This window comes from Dermacentor andersoni, chromosome 3 (assembly GCF_023375885.2).
Source record: "Dermacentor andersoni chromosome 3, qqDerAnde1_hic_scaffold, whole genome shotgun sequence".
NCBI classification, from domain to species: Eukaryota; Metazoa; Arthropoda; class Arachnida; order Ixodida; family Ixodidae; genus Dermacentor; species Dermacentor andersoni.
The window spans coordinates 46,811,752-46,825,670 of NC_092816.1; the positions used below are offsets into that span (position 1 = coordinate 46,811,752).

Here is a 13,919-nt window from a genome sequence, read left to right on the forward strand (position 1 = left end):
ATAAATCGCGAGATACATTCTTTGAAATAAGCACGAACTGGCCTAGCGTCAGGATCGCAATGGTACCCTGCCATACGGGCCCGCCATATACAGTGCAGAGCATTCAACATAACAAAGTCATAGGGAACCCCGTCGTCATCTTTAATGGCCAGATACCTGATACCTTGGGGGTCCACCGGTAGCTCTTTCTTCAGGGTTCGCTTTAAGACGTCCCAGAAGAAAACTGCCGCCCAGCAATGTAGGAAAACGTGATCTATATTTTCGGGCTTCTTGCATATCAAGCAGTGCGACCCCCAAGGTACGAGACAGCCCCTTTCCTCCAGAAACGTCTTCACGGAGAGCGTTCCGGTGTGTAGCTTAAAGAAGAAGGTCTTTACCCCTGGTGGCACCTGCATATGTTTTACTCTTTTAAGTACGTCCTGTCCTGGCCCTCCACTGTATATGGATCTGTATAAAGGCACTGGGAACACTATGTCGCATACATCTCTATACAATATTTTCCTTTTCACTTCACAAAGATAATCATTTGTAAAACGAACAGAAAGGAAGTGTACACTGTCGACAACTTCCTTGAAATAACCACGCAGCGTTCCCGTCATGCTTGCCGTGCTAACAACATGTGCCGGCAAAGCGTTACTCAACCTTAGCTGACATACGGTGCGCAGAAAAGGGTCGCGCACATCGCGAAAAAACAAAAATCGGTTCACAACTTGACGAACAAAAAGATGCGCCAGCCCCACACCCCCATCCTTCACTCTTCTGAACAAATTTGTTCGGCTGCACCGTTCCCATGTTGATCCCCAGATGAAAACCGCGAACACTCTGTGCAGCCTTTGCACATTTACTCTAGAACAATACAGTGTTCGCAGGACGTAATATAACTTAGTAATAAAAAACGCGTTACAAACTGTCGCTCTTGCAAAAATGGACAGGTTATTACCTTTCCATTTATCTACTTTTTCTTTCAGTTCTTTGGTTTGGTTCCTCCAGTATTCGTCGCTGCTATTGTACCTGTCTAGGGGAACACCCAGATACCTTGTCGGAGTTCTCACCCAGTTCATGTTCGCGAAATAGTCGGGTGCAGAAACCCAGTCCCCGTGCCACAGCCCTAGAGATTTGCCCCAGTTTACTCTGCTACCCGTTACGGCACAGAAATGCTTTACTACAGAGATTGTTTCCGTTACGCTCGGTTGGTCAGTGCAACACACTGCAATGTCATCTGCATATGCAAGCAACTTCACTTCTGTCGCTGCCAATCTGAAACCCCGTATTCCGTCATTTTCATTAATTGCTACACACATTGCTTCTACGTAGATAGCAAATAACAGCGGGCTGAGGGGGCAGCCTTGGCGCACTGAACGCATGACGTTGATGGGGGCCCCCAGAGACTTATTAACAATTAATCTTGTTGTGCAATTCTGGTACGCCAAGGCCACGCCCTCAGTGATGATGGAACCGACATTAACATGATCTAAGATGGCAAACAAAATAACGTGAGCAACACAATCGAACGCTTTCTCTAGGTCGAGCTGAAGAACTGCAACACCGCCACCGGTGACGTCACAGCACTCGAGCACACATCGCATCTTATGGATGTTTGAAAAGATAGATCGCCCTTTGATGCCACAAGTTTGATGGTCTGCGACTATTTCCTTGATGACTCCTTGAAGTCTGCTAGCTAAAACCTTCATAAATATTTTATAATCAACGTTTGTTAGTGAAATTGGTCTGTAGGATGACACTAATCTGAGTTTGTCTATTTGATCGCTCTTCGGTATTAGAATGGTGTGCGTTTTTCCGAAGGAAGGTGGTAACGATTTCTTCTCGTATGCATCATTAAATACGTGTGCTAGCAAAGGCGCCAGCTCTCTTTTAAAAGCTTTATATAGACCTGCGCTGAGTCCATCAGGTCCTGGTGATTTACCCATGTTCAAATCGTCGATTGCCTTTTCGACTTCTCTCTCCATTATTTTTTCTTCTAATCGCTTTTTCACATCATCACTCAAACGTGGCATGCGATGCAGAAAACCTGCTTTAAAACCGTCAACATTCGCTTCCTGAAATGCAAAAAGCGACTGGTAGTGCTCAAAGAAGGCTTGACGAATGCTATCACTGTCGTCAACGACATTCCCATTCACTAAAATCTGGTCGACATGGTTTCTTCGTCCATACGCCTTCTCTAAACCGAGCGCCCTTTTCGTGGGCGTCTCCCCTGCCGCTAGTGCATCTGCACGTGCTCGCACGATGGCACCTTGATAGCGTTCCTTGTCAAACAGTTCTAGTTTTTCTTTGACGTTTCGCACATCGTCTTTGTACGCACCAGGCTCTTTGCACTCAAGCGTTAGCAGCTGCCCAAGCAGTGTTCTTAAACCCTTTTCTTTCATTTCCTTCTCGAATTTTTTACAACTGGATCTTTCTATCGCTTTCATTTTAATCTTTTGTTTAAAACTTTCCCACTTGTCGACGATTGTTCCCGCAACATCACATTGAACTTCATTAACCGCATCCCGTACTACCTGTAAAAAGGGCTGGTCATTTAGTAACAAGGAATTCATTTTCCACACATCCCAGTTAAATACATGTCTCCTTTTCATTATACCTACGTTACATTTCACCAGGCAGTGATCTGAAAACGACACTGGTACTACACAATAACTGTGGCATCTTGGAATTGTATCCAATGAAATGTAAATTCGGTCCAAACGCGCATGGCTGCTGCCCTGGAAACGGGTGAAAGTCACTTGACGCCCCCCTTCCAGACATTCAAAAACATCATCGAGTTCATTTTCATTAACTAAATTTGATAACACTTCACTGCTTCGGTCACGCACACCTGTATTATTGACTCTGTCTCCAGCACTTAACACACAATTAAAGTCACCTAACAGCATCACGCGCATATTACAACATACATATTGTGAAAGGTTCGAAAAAAAACGGACGCGCTCATCTACTGAATTCGGCGCATATACGCATATAACGCGGAACTCAGCATCACACATAACAATATCACAGAGAACAATCCTTCCTGACTGACACGAAAAAATATTTTGAATCTGCAGTCCAGGCAGCTTTTTCACAAGAAGAACGCACCCTCCAGCCGTGCCTAACGCATGGCTAACTACCACAAAAAACCTAGTCGTGAAACGTCGCACCATGCTCCCGGTCCCCTCCTCTCCTTCAACCTTAGTTTCCTGGACGGCTAGTACGTCTATGTCGTGGTCAGTGACCAACCGTAGGACCTGACTTTGCCTACGACTAGCCGCCAGCCCTCTCACGTTTAATGTGGCAATCCTAAGGGACGGTATTTGAGCCATCTTGATCTAAAAGAAAAGTAGGCCCGGAGCATGGTGCTTACCGCTCACGACTAGCCATCGGCTAGCCGCCTCCGGGACCTCCCGGCTTGTTGGTATCCTTAGGCGTGGGCGCTTTGTCGACAGGCTTCTTTTCAGGCGGTACGTTGGGCTTTGGCTTGAATCCCATCCGCCTCCCATGAGGCGTCTTCGTCGGCGGTCCGTCGCTGGTGCTGGTTGCCCGATCCTCGCGGTCCTTCGTCTGGTCGTGGGAGCGCTTGACGGAAGCAGCAAGAGCCCCAGTACGGTCGTCGTCAGTGACGCCCTCGTCCTGCTGCATTGCGGTCGCGTCGTCAGGTGCGTCTTCACTGACGCCTCCCGTCACCTGCACCTCAGTCGTAGCGACCTGTTCCGCCCTACTCGGTTTCTGGGTAGCCTCAGCCGCCTTTACGTCTACCTCCAAAGTCGTCGTCCCTGTAGTTGTCGCTGTCGACACCATGTCACCGGTTCCTTTAGCCGCGTCCTCCGCCTCGGCCACGTCCATCACGTGCTCTGCCGCCACGTCAATAGCTGGTGGGCCTGTCACAGCGGCATAAGACTTGACGCAATCAGCGTCGACGTGGCCGAAACGTCTGCACCGGGAACAGCGGGGGACTCTGCACTCTCGGCGGACGTGTCCCGTGCCGTGACAGCGTAGGCACTGCATCGGTCGACCAGGAACGACGACCAAGGCCAACTCACCGCCGACGCGGATCTGATGAGGAAGGTCCTCCACCTTCACGCTGCCCTTCAGTTTGAGGAGGACGGTTCTGGTCGTTGAGGTCTTGGTGCCCATGCCTTCCACGCGCCACCGCTCACGGCTCACCTCCTCCACCTTGCCGAAAGCCGCGAACGCCGTCCGGACGTCCTCGTCGGCAACGCCGTACAGCAACCAGTGAAGCCTAATCTTCACCTGCTGGTCCTGCGGGTCAACGATGACGCACCGTCGTCCCTTAACTTGTAGTTCCTTGAGGTCCAGCATCCTTCTTGTGGCAGTCGCATCGCTGAGGGTCACTGCCCAGACGTGGTTGATCTGGTACGCCCCTATGCATACCACGTCAGGCAATAGTCCCGTCGGCAGTAGGGCGTCTCTAAAATCTTCGACCTTGTAAGGTCTGGCGCGAATATCACCGTGCAAAAAGACGGTGTTAATCACCACTTGTCCTTTAGGCAGTTGGGGCAAGATAAATGCATACTCCTTATCGTCACTTTGCCTGTTTCCGCGGCCAAAAGTGGCCGCTGTCGCCGCTCCACTGGAGCCCATGACTCTGCTGACCGCTCAGCTCGGCTGCCGGAAGCAGAATCTCTACCGACTGAGCTAGCCGGGCTTTTTTTTTTTTCTTTATTACCGGTTTGGCACTTCCAAACACAGAACTCTTAAATACAATTTTACAAGTACAATAAAAGACGCGTGAGCCTTTTCATGGCTGGAGTGTGAAGCTAAAATGGCTTCAGAGAAGCCAGCTTATCGAGCACAGGTATCCAATCCGGTGGGTTCCTCTGGATTTTGAGAACATCTCGTATGTACACACAGTTCTCACTGAAGTTTTGCATGGCCGATCTTGCGTTGACATCCGCATTTCTGACCGCCATCCTCGTTTTCCACACACTATGCAAACACAGTAACATGAACATGTCGCATGGCATTTCATCTGGATCTTCACATGGCAAGAATCGGATACCAAAGGGTGTTACTGGCAAATCTTTCTGAAGTGTCCGTTTAAGGATGTCCCACAAGAAAAAAGCATCGTGACAGTCCAAAAAGATGTGTTCTATCGTTTCCTCCTTTCGACCTATCAGGCAGTGTAATCCCCATGGGACAAAGATACCTTTGCTTTGAAGCCACGGTTTTACAGCGAGCGTGCCCCTGTGCAGTTGGAAAAAGAATGATTTAGATGACGCTCTTACTGGCATTTTTCGAACTCGTTTTAATACGTCTCGTTCTGGTCCTAGTTGATAGATGGAGCGGTACAACGGTATTGGTAAAAACACATCAATTAGATCTTTGTACAATCGTTTACGTGCCACTGCGCTCAAATATTCTAAGGAAAACCGTGGCTTCAGTACTTGATATGCAGACACTATTTCGCGCCAAAAACTGCTCAGTGTTCCACGCGTATCTGCATTTGATGAGACAATATAATCCGGGATATGATTACACAACCTCATGTGTATAACAGTACGCAAGAAAACATCTCTTTGGTCTCTCAGAAAGAAAAACCTTGAAACTATTTGTTTCAAAAATAATGACACAGACCAAGCCCTCCGTGTCGCACCGAAAGGAACAAGTTTAACCGACTGGTGCGTTCCCAGGTAGAATTCCATATATAGGTGGCAAACACTCTGTGTAATTTTTGGACACAAGTTCTGCTCATACTGAACACTTGAAGTACGTAAAACACTTTTGCAACAAAAAACACATTACAGACTGTAGCGCGGGAAAACATAGAAAAGTTATGCCCTCCCCATTTTTCAGACTGATCCTTGAGCCTTTCTGTCTCTCCTGCCCAGTATTCAGCAGTATTTCCATAATGTTGGAGAGGAACCCCCAAGTATCTAGCAGGAATACTTGTCCATCTCATGTTTGCATACGCCTCCGGCTCTTGCCCCCAATTTCCATGCCAAATGCCCAGAGATTTATCCCAGCTAATGGCACTTCCGGTAGCACTACAGAATGATGTAGCTTCCTTAACAGCTTCTTTAATACTGTCTTTGTCTTTGCAGAATATAGCTATATCATCGGCATATGCCAGTATTTTTACTTCAGTAGCATAAAAGGAGTAACCATGCACCATTTTATTTATGCGAATTTTTAAACATAAGGGTTCCAAATAAAGTGCAAAAAGAAGAGACGAGCACGCACACCCTTGTTTTATACCTGACAGTACTGGAATGTTTTCACTTACGGTGTTGTTAATTATAAGGTTTACTGCACACTCTTCATACACCATCTTGATGCCCTCCTTGATAACGCTACCTACATTACAATGTTCTAGTAATAACTGTAGTATGTCATGATTAACTCTATCAAATGCTTTCTGAAGATCCAGTTGTATCATAGCTATGTTATCTTGAGTCATGTCACAGCATTCTAGGATAGTTCTAGCGGTGTGTATATTTGTGTAGATTGTCCTTCCTTTGATGCCACATGTCTGGTGAGGTAATACGAGGTGTGTGATAACGCTCTGCAATCTCTTGGCTAGCACCTTTGTAAATATTTTATAGTCTACATTCGTGAGACTTATAGGTCGATAGGCCTCAACATCCAACAATTTCCTGGGATCATCCGATTTTGGAATGAGTACTACATGACATTTTCTAAAAGATAAAGGTGCTCTTTTTTGTTCATAGCACTCATTTATCACGCGATGTAACGCTTGTGCCAGTTCTTCCTTGAAGCATTTGTAAATGGCAGCCCCTAGTCCATCAGGCCCAGGTGCTTTGCCAGTGCTTAGTTCATCAATGGCCTGTTTTACTTCATTCAGACTAATTGGCCGTTCAAGCGTTTGTCTTACTTCATCGCCTAGCCTTGGCATGAGCGACGAAAATTCGTTTCGAAAGGCTTCTGTGTCCTTTATTTTTGGGCTTAGCAGTTTTCGATAGCATTCAACAAACGCTTTCTCTATCAGTTCCTTGTCGCGCGTCACATCGTTTTTATATCTTATTTCTTTTATCTCTTTTTTTACTGCTTGCCTTTTTTCTTCCCCGAGTGCCCGCTTAGTAGGCGTTTCCCCTAGCCATAGTCTTTCAGCCCGTGCTCTGACGATCGCTCCACGATATTTCTTTTCATCTATCACTTCGAGCTTACTTTTAAGGTCACGTAGTTCCTTGCTAAAGTGTCCAGGGTTAGCACTCTCAACCGCAATCATATAATCTAACGTGCTCCTAAGTTCTTTCTCTTGTTGTTTTTCAATGCTGCGCCGCACGCAAGCTCGTTCAATCGCCGCAATCTTTACTTCATTTTTAAATTGCTCCCAAAGCGCTGTGAAATTGGAAGATTCAACCGAACATATTTCCTCTATCCTTTCCTTTACTTTTTTAACAAAAATTTCATCATCCAACAGTGTATCATTTAATTTCCACAAGTTCCAACTAAACTTTGACACTTTTGTCTTGGTTCCTAGTGTCGCTATCACCAAGCAGTGATCGCTAAATGTGACGTTCTTTACTTTGTATGTAGTAATGTGTGGTATCGCAGCTGCCGGAACATATATGCGATCTAGTCTAGCATGACTTACACCTTGGTAGTGCGTATACTGTACGTGCTCGTCACCGTCAAAAATACAACCAACGTCGTCCAGTTCAAGCTCGTTTACAAGCGCGTTTAATAGTGTCGCACTTCTATCGCGGTAAGTCAATCTGTTGATTCTGTCTTGCGGCCTGCACACACAATTAAAGTCTCCAAATAAAATTATGTTCCTTTCGTACGTCATGCATGTTCTCAGGTTATCTATGTGTTCTACACGTTCGTTAATGTTATTCGGAGCATACACACATATTGCACGCCAAAGGAGGCCACAAATGCCAAAGTCGATGAATAGTAGCCTGCCATCATCACTGGACTTTACAGATTGCGCTACAATATCGGTGCATTTTCGAACGAGTATCATGCAACCCGCTGAAGTGCCTCTAGCATGAGACACACATACATTATACCTATCCCTGAAAGGTTCGACCATTCTGTGCGTTTGCTCTTCGCTTTCTACTTTGTTTTCCTGCACTGCCATTATGTCAATGTCATTTTCCAACAAGAGACGGCTTAACTGGCACTGCCTCCTGCGGGATGCCAAACCCCTCACATTCAACGTAGCTACACAAAGGGGAAATGTCAGATTAACAGCCATTTTTTGGATTAGCAAACAGACGGAACGGTACTCACATCTGGACAGGCAGTGATAGCAAAAACCAGCACAGGTCACATTCTACTTGTCCGCTATGTAACGTCTTATACTGAGGACAGGCTGGCTGAACACACTTCGCGCCCCTAAGTCGGGGTCAATGTTGAAGCCGACCGCCTATCAGGCGGTATCTTCGGCTTCGGTTTGAGGCCCATTCGTCTCGTTATAGCGGTCTTCGGCGACGGCTCGCCGCTGCTCGATGGTTCGGGTGAGGCTTGAGATCCGTCAGTGGCCTCACGAGGCCTCTTTGCAGCTGCTTTAGCGGCTGCTGTCATTTCAACATCCTCAATGCCTTCGGTCTCGTCTTTCGCGGTAGTCACTGATGCGCTTACTAAAATCGCGTCCTTTCTCTCATTGACGTTTTGGTCGTTAGTCGGTTTCCCAACCAGCACGCTCTTTGCCTCGCCAGATTGGCTGTCGCCGGGCCCAGTGGAGTTTTCCTGAAGTGGAGACGCGTCAGAGGGTGTGCTGTCTGCCGCCGGTTCTTCGGTCGTTGCTCGGGATGCTGCATCGGCATCAGCATGGTCCATTATGTGTTCAGCCATCTCGTCGCCTTTAACTGGACTTGTTACCGCTGCATAGGATCGCACGCAGTCTTGTTCTTCGTGGCCGAATCGTCGGCAGAGTGCACAGCGTGGTATGCGACACTCGCGCCTGATATGTCCAGTTCCATTGCACCGGAGGCATAACGGGGGCCTTCCTGGTACATGCACGAGCGCTAAGTTTTCCGCGACGCGCACCTGATGAGGCAAGTCTTCAACTGTAATTCCAGGCTTTGGCAAGAGTGTCACCAAACGGGTGGTGGACCCTTTATCATTACATCCCTGTACCCGCCACTTTTCGCGGGCGATATCTGTAACCTTTCCGTAAGGGGCTAACGCTGCTCGAACCTCGTCGTCGTGAACGAAATGCAACAGCCAATAAAGCTTCAGTCTGATGCCTTGGTTGCAGGGATCATAAACGACACAGGGCTGGTCTTTCACGTTGAATGTTTCTGCCGCAAGCATCTTTTTCTTCGAAGCTTCATCACGGAAGGTCACCGCCCACACATGGTTCATTTGGAAGGCGCCAAGGGCCACCACTTCCGGCAGCAGTGCAAGACGCGCGAGCACATCTCGAAACTGCTCGACCCGATACGGCCTGGTTTTAACATCCGCGTGCAAAAATACTGTATACAAAACTGATGTACCTGAAGGCAGATGAGGCAAAACAACTTGATAATCCGGGTAAGGCTTATCCGTACACCTGGTGCCACGGCCGAGGGCCGCTGTATCCGCCCCTACGGAGCAAGGCATTCCGCGTCCGTTCACTGCGGTGGCCGGAAATGGAATCTCGACTGAGCTAGCCGGGCGGACAGACATAGTCCTTGGGATGCACTACTGGTGTGTACTAGGTGAGAAATATTCGTTAGAAGATAGGAGGAGAAAGGGGAATAAATGAGAGTAAGCGTGGGTTCGCAACGAGTGATCCATGGCAAGGAAAGAAAAAAACAGCGCCCAACGTGGGGCTCGAACCCACGACCCTGAGATTAAGAGTCTCATGCTCTACCGACTGAGACTGAGCTAGCTGGGCGGACAGACATCGGCCTTGGGATGCACTACTGCTGTGTACTAGGTGAGAAATATTCGTTAGAAGATAGGAGGAGAAAGGGGAATAAATGAGAGTAAGCGTGGGTTCGCAACGAGTGATCCATGGCAAGGAAAGAAAAAAACAGCGCCCAACGTGGGGCTCGAACCCACGACCCTGAGATTAAGAGTCTCATGCTCTACCGACTGAGCTAGCCGGGCTTTTCTTTTTTTTTTCTTTATTGCCTTTTCACAAACGCAAACAAGAAGATCAAATACACGACATGCACACATTCTAAAAACACCAGCCACAGCTCGGCCAGTGTAAGGTGCTTAAAAGGGCTTCACAGAAGCCAATTGGTCTAGTACAGGAAGCCATTCCGGGGGTTCACATAGTGCTCTGAACAAGTCGCGTGTGTATATAATGCTCTCAACAAACCTGTGGCATTAAAGGTAGAACAATTTTTACAAACATACACATAGCAAGAAGTATTCTGGAATGTTGTGACGCAATGCATGACCGCGTAGCTATGATTCAGCTAGATTTACATAAAGCGTTCGACAAAGTTGTACATGAAGTTCTGTTTTTATTGCTGGAGCACGTAAATGTTGGATCTGTAATTACTGAAGGTGTTAAAATGGTGTATCATGATTGCACAGCCAAATTAGTGATCAACAAAGAATTAAGTATGTCAATTCCTGTGCGGTCGAGTGTGAAACAAGGATGTGCGTTGTCCCCTATACTGAGCTAGCCGGGCGGACAGACATCGGCCTTGGGATGCACTACTGGTGTGTACAAGGTGAGAAATATTCGTTAGAAGATAGGAGGAGAAAGGGGAATAAATGAGAGTAAGCGTGGGTGCGCAACGAGTGATCCATGGCAAGGAATGAAAAAAACAGCGCCCAACGTGGGGCTCGAACCCACGACCCTGAGATTTAGAGTCTAATGCTCTACCGACTGAGCTAGCCGGGCGGACAGACATAGGCCTTGGGATGCACTACTGGTGTGTACTAGGTGAGAAATATTCGTTAGAAGATAGGAGGAGAAAGGGGAATAAATGAGAGTAAGCGTGGGTGGGCAACGAGTGATCCATGGCAAGGAAAGAAAAAAACAGCGCCCAACGTGGGGCTCGAACCCACGACCCTGAGATTAAGAGTATCATGCTCTACCGACTGAGCTAGCCGGGCGGACAGACATAGGCCTTGGGATGCACTACTGGTGTGTACTAGGTGAGAAATATTCGTTAGAAGATAGGAGGAGAAAGGGGAATAAATGAGAGTAAGCGTGGGTGCGCAACGAGTGATCCATGGCAAGGAAAGAAAAAAACAGCGCCCAACGTGGGGCTCGAACCCACGACCCTGAGATTAAAAGTCTAATGCTCTACCGACTGAGCTAGCCGGGCGGACAGACATAGGCCTTGGGATGCACTACTGGTGTGTACTAGGTGAGAAATATTCGTTAGGAGATAGGAGAAGAAAGGGGAATAAAGGAGAGTAATCGCGGGTGCGCAACGAGTGATCCATGGCAAGGAAAGAAAAAAACAGCGCCCAACGTGGGGCTCGAACCCACGACCCTGAGATTAAGAGTCTCATGCTCTACCGATTGAGCTAGCCGGGCGGACAGACATAGGCCTTGGGATGCACTACTGGTGTGTACTAGGTGAGAAATATTCGTTAGAAGATAGGAGGAGAAAGGGGAATAAATGAGAGTAAGCGTGGGTGCGCAACGAGTGATCCATGGCAAGGAAAGAAAAAAACAGCGCCCAACGTGGGGCTCGAACCCACGACCCTGAGATTAAGAGTCTCATGCTCTACCGACTGAGCTAGCCGGGCTTTTTTTTTTTCTTTATTGCCGGTAATCAGCAGTACATCGGAAGGACAACATAAGGAACATATATACACAGACAGATGAACTTCTCATCCGTTAACAAAAATTAATAAGTAAAAGCCCCCTGTTATATGTGAGCTGGCGTTGTTTAAAATGCTTTAATATTAGCCAGGGGTTCTATCCTGGCTATCCAAGGCGGTGGGCACTCATGTGTAGCAAGCACATCAAGAAAACGTGTTATTTGTTCTCGAAAGAAAACACGGGCTGGTCTCGCATCGGGATCGCAATAGAAGCCAGCCATGCGGGCTCGCCATATACAGTAGAGGCCAGTTAACATTATCTGATCGAAAGGTGTTCCGTCCTCGTCATCTATCGGTAGATACCTTATGCCATGTGGCTCAAGAGGAAATTCTTTCTTTATTGTTCGCTGTAGAACATCCCAAAAGAAAACCCCCGCCCAACAGTGTAAAAAAACATGGTCTATTGTTTCTGGTTGTTTGCATATGAAGCAATCTGAGCCCCATGGCATGTAAAAGCCCCTTTCTTCTAAAAACGTTGCAACGGATAGTGTTCCTGTGTGTAGCTTGAAAAAGAAAGTTTTCATACCAGGCGGTACCTGCATTTTTTTAACACGTTTGAAAACATTCTGGCCTGGGCCTCGACTGTACATAGTTCGGTACCGAGGTGGGGGAAAAAGGCTGTCCAATAGATCATTGCGCAGCCTTTTTCTTGTGACCGTAAACAAATATTCTTTGGAAAACCGTACAGCAAGGAAACGAACACTCAGCACAATTTCCTTATAGAATCCGAACACTGCCACCGGTACACTTTCAGAGCTTATAATAAACTCGGGTAACAAATGCGCAAGTCTAACTTTGCAAACCGATTGAAGAAATGAATTATCATTGTTCCTGAAGAAAAAGAACCTTCCGACTAATTGCCTCACAAACAGGTGGGCCAGCCCTAGCCCTCCATCTTTCACCCGTCTGAAAAGATTGTTGCGGCTGCATCTCTCCCATCCAGAACCCCCCACAAACACGGCAAAAACTCTGTGCAATTTCTGTACATTGGCTCTGTTACAAAAAATGAATTGCATAACGTACCATAGCTTAGCTACGAAAAACAAGTTGCACACTGTAGCCCTGGCAAATACTGAAAGGTGTTTGGCTCTCCACGCCTCAGCCTTCTCTTTAACCCTTTTAAGCTCGCACTGCCAGTATTCGTCGCTCTGTTTATAAGCTTCAAGTGGTACACCCACGTATTTTACTCGCGTTGTCGACCACGTGACATTCGAAAAGATAGCGGGGGTCTTAGGCCACTCCCCATGCCAAATACCGTGGCACTTGCTCCAGTTTACTCTACTTCCAGTGATTTCGCCAAATTTTTTAACAACATTTATCGTTTGCAAAACGCTCTCCTTGTCATTGCAACACACGGCTACATCATCAGCATAGGCCAGAAGTTTAACTTCTGATGCTTGCATTGTAAACCCATGAATACATTTGTTCTCAATCACTGCCAAACACAGAGTCTCTAGATAAATACAGAACAGGAGTGGGCTGGCTGGGCAGCCCTGACGCACGGAACGTTGAATGCTGATGGGGGCCCCCAGTGACTTGTTAATTATAAGCTTAGTACTTCCGTTCCGGTACGCCATGGCCACCCCGTCAGTAATTATGGACCCGACATTTATATGTTTTAGAATGGCAGTTAAAATAACATGAGCAACACAGTCAAAAGCTTTCTCCAAATCAAGTTGGAGAATAGCAACTCGCGACCTTAAGGCGTCACAACATTCCAGAATTGATCTCATTATGTGTATGTTTGTGCTAATAGTACGTCCCTTGATGCCGCATGTTTGGTGACTTCCTACTATGGTTTCCATTACTGATTGTAACCTGCAAGCGATGATCTTCATGAATACTTTGTAATCATTGTTTGTAAGTGATATTGGTCTGTACGACGTTACTTATTTTAGTTTCGTAGGCTCGTCGGTCTTAGGGATGAGCACGGTGTCTGCTTCCCCGAAAGAATATGGCAATGCGTTTACTTCATACGCTTCGTTAAAGACGTCAGCGAGAAGAGGCGACAAGTCTGATTTAAACTGTTTATAAAAAGCGGCGCAAAGGCCATCCGGACCCGGCGATTTTCCAGTTTTTAAATCATCAATTGCCTTTTCCACTTCACGTGCTGATATCGGTGCCTCTAGTCTGTTCTTCGTGTCGTCGTTGAGTTGCGGCATGCGTCCCAAAAACGTGGCTCTAAAGGCATCTACGTCAACAGGACTCGATGCAAA

At 47.1% G+C, this 13,919-nt stretch overlaps 6 non-coding genes across 6 annotated transcripts; all 6 read right to left on the minus strand.

The window, feature by feature from the left end:
• Positions 1-9,723: 9,723 nt before the first annotated feature.
• On the minus strand, positions 9,724-9,802 carry TRNAK-CUU (transfer RNA lysine (anticodon CUU)). The gene has a single exon. It is a non-coding gene; the product is annotated as a tRNA-Lys (tRNA).
• Positions 9,803-9,944: 142 nt separating this feature from the next.
• Positions 9,945-10,017, minus strand: TRNAK-CUU (transfer RNA lysine (anticodon CUU)). Its single transcript has one exon. It is a non-coding gene; the product is annotated as a tRNA-Lys (tRNA).
• Positions 10,018-10,910: 893 nt separating this feature from the next.
• TRNAK-CUU (transfer RNA lysine (anticodon CUU)) lies at positions 10,911-10,983 on the minus strand. Its single transcript has one exon. It is a non-coding gene; the product is annotated as a tRNA-Lys (tRNA).
• A 142-nt stretch (positions 10,984-11,125) lies between these two features.
• TRNAK-UUU (transfer RNA lysine (anticodon UUU)) lies at positions 11,126-11,198 on the minus strand. The gene has a single exon. It is a non-coding gene; the product is annotated as a tRNA-Lys (tRNA).
• Positions 11,199-11,340: 142 nt separating this feature from the next.
• On the minus strand, positions 11,341-11,413 carry TRNAK-CUU (transfer RNA lysine (anticodon CUU)). The gene has a single exon. It is a non-coding gene; the product is annotated as a tRNA-Lys (tRNA).
• A 142-nt stretch (positions 11,414-11,555) lies between these two features.
• TRNAK-CUU (transfer RNA lysine (anticodon CUU)) lies at positions 11,556-11,628 on the minus strand. Its single transcript has one exon. It is a non-coding gene; the product is annotated as a tRNA-Lys (tRNA).
• Positions 11,629-13,919: the final 2,291 nt, after the last annotated feature.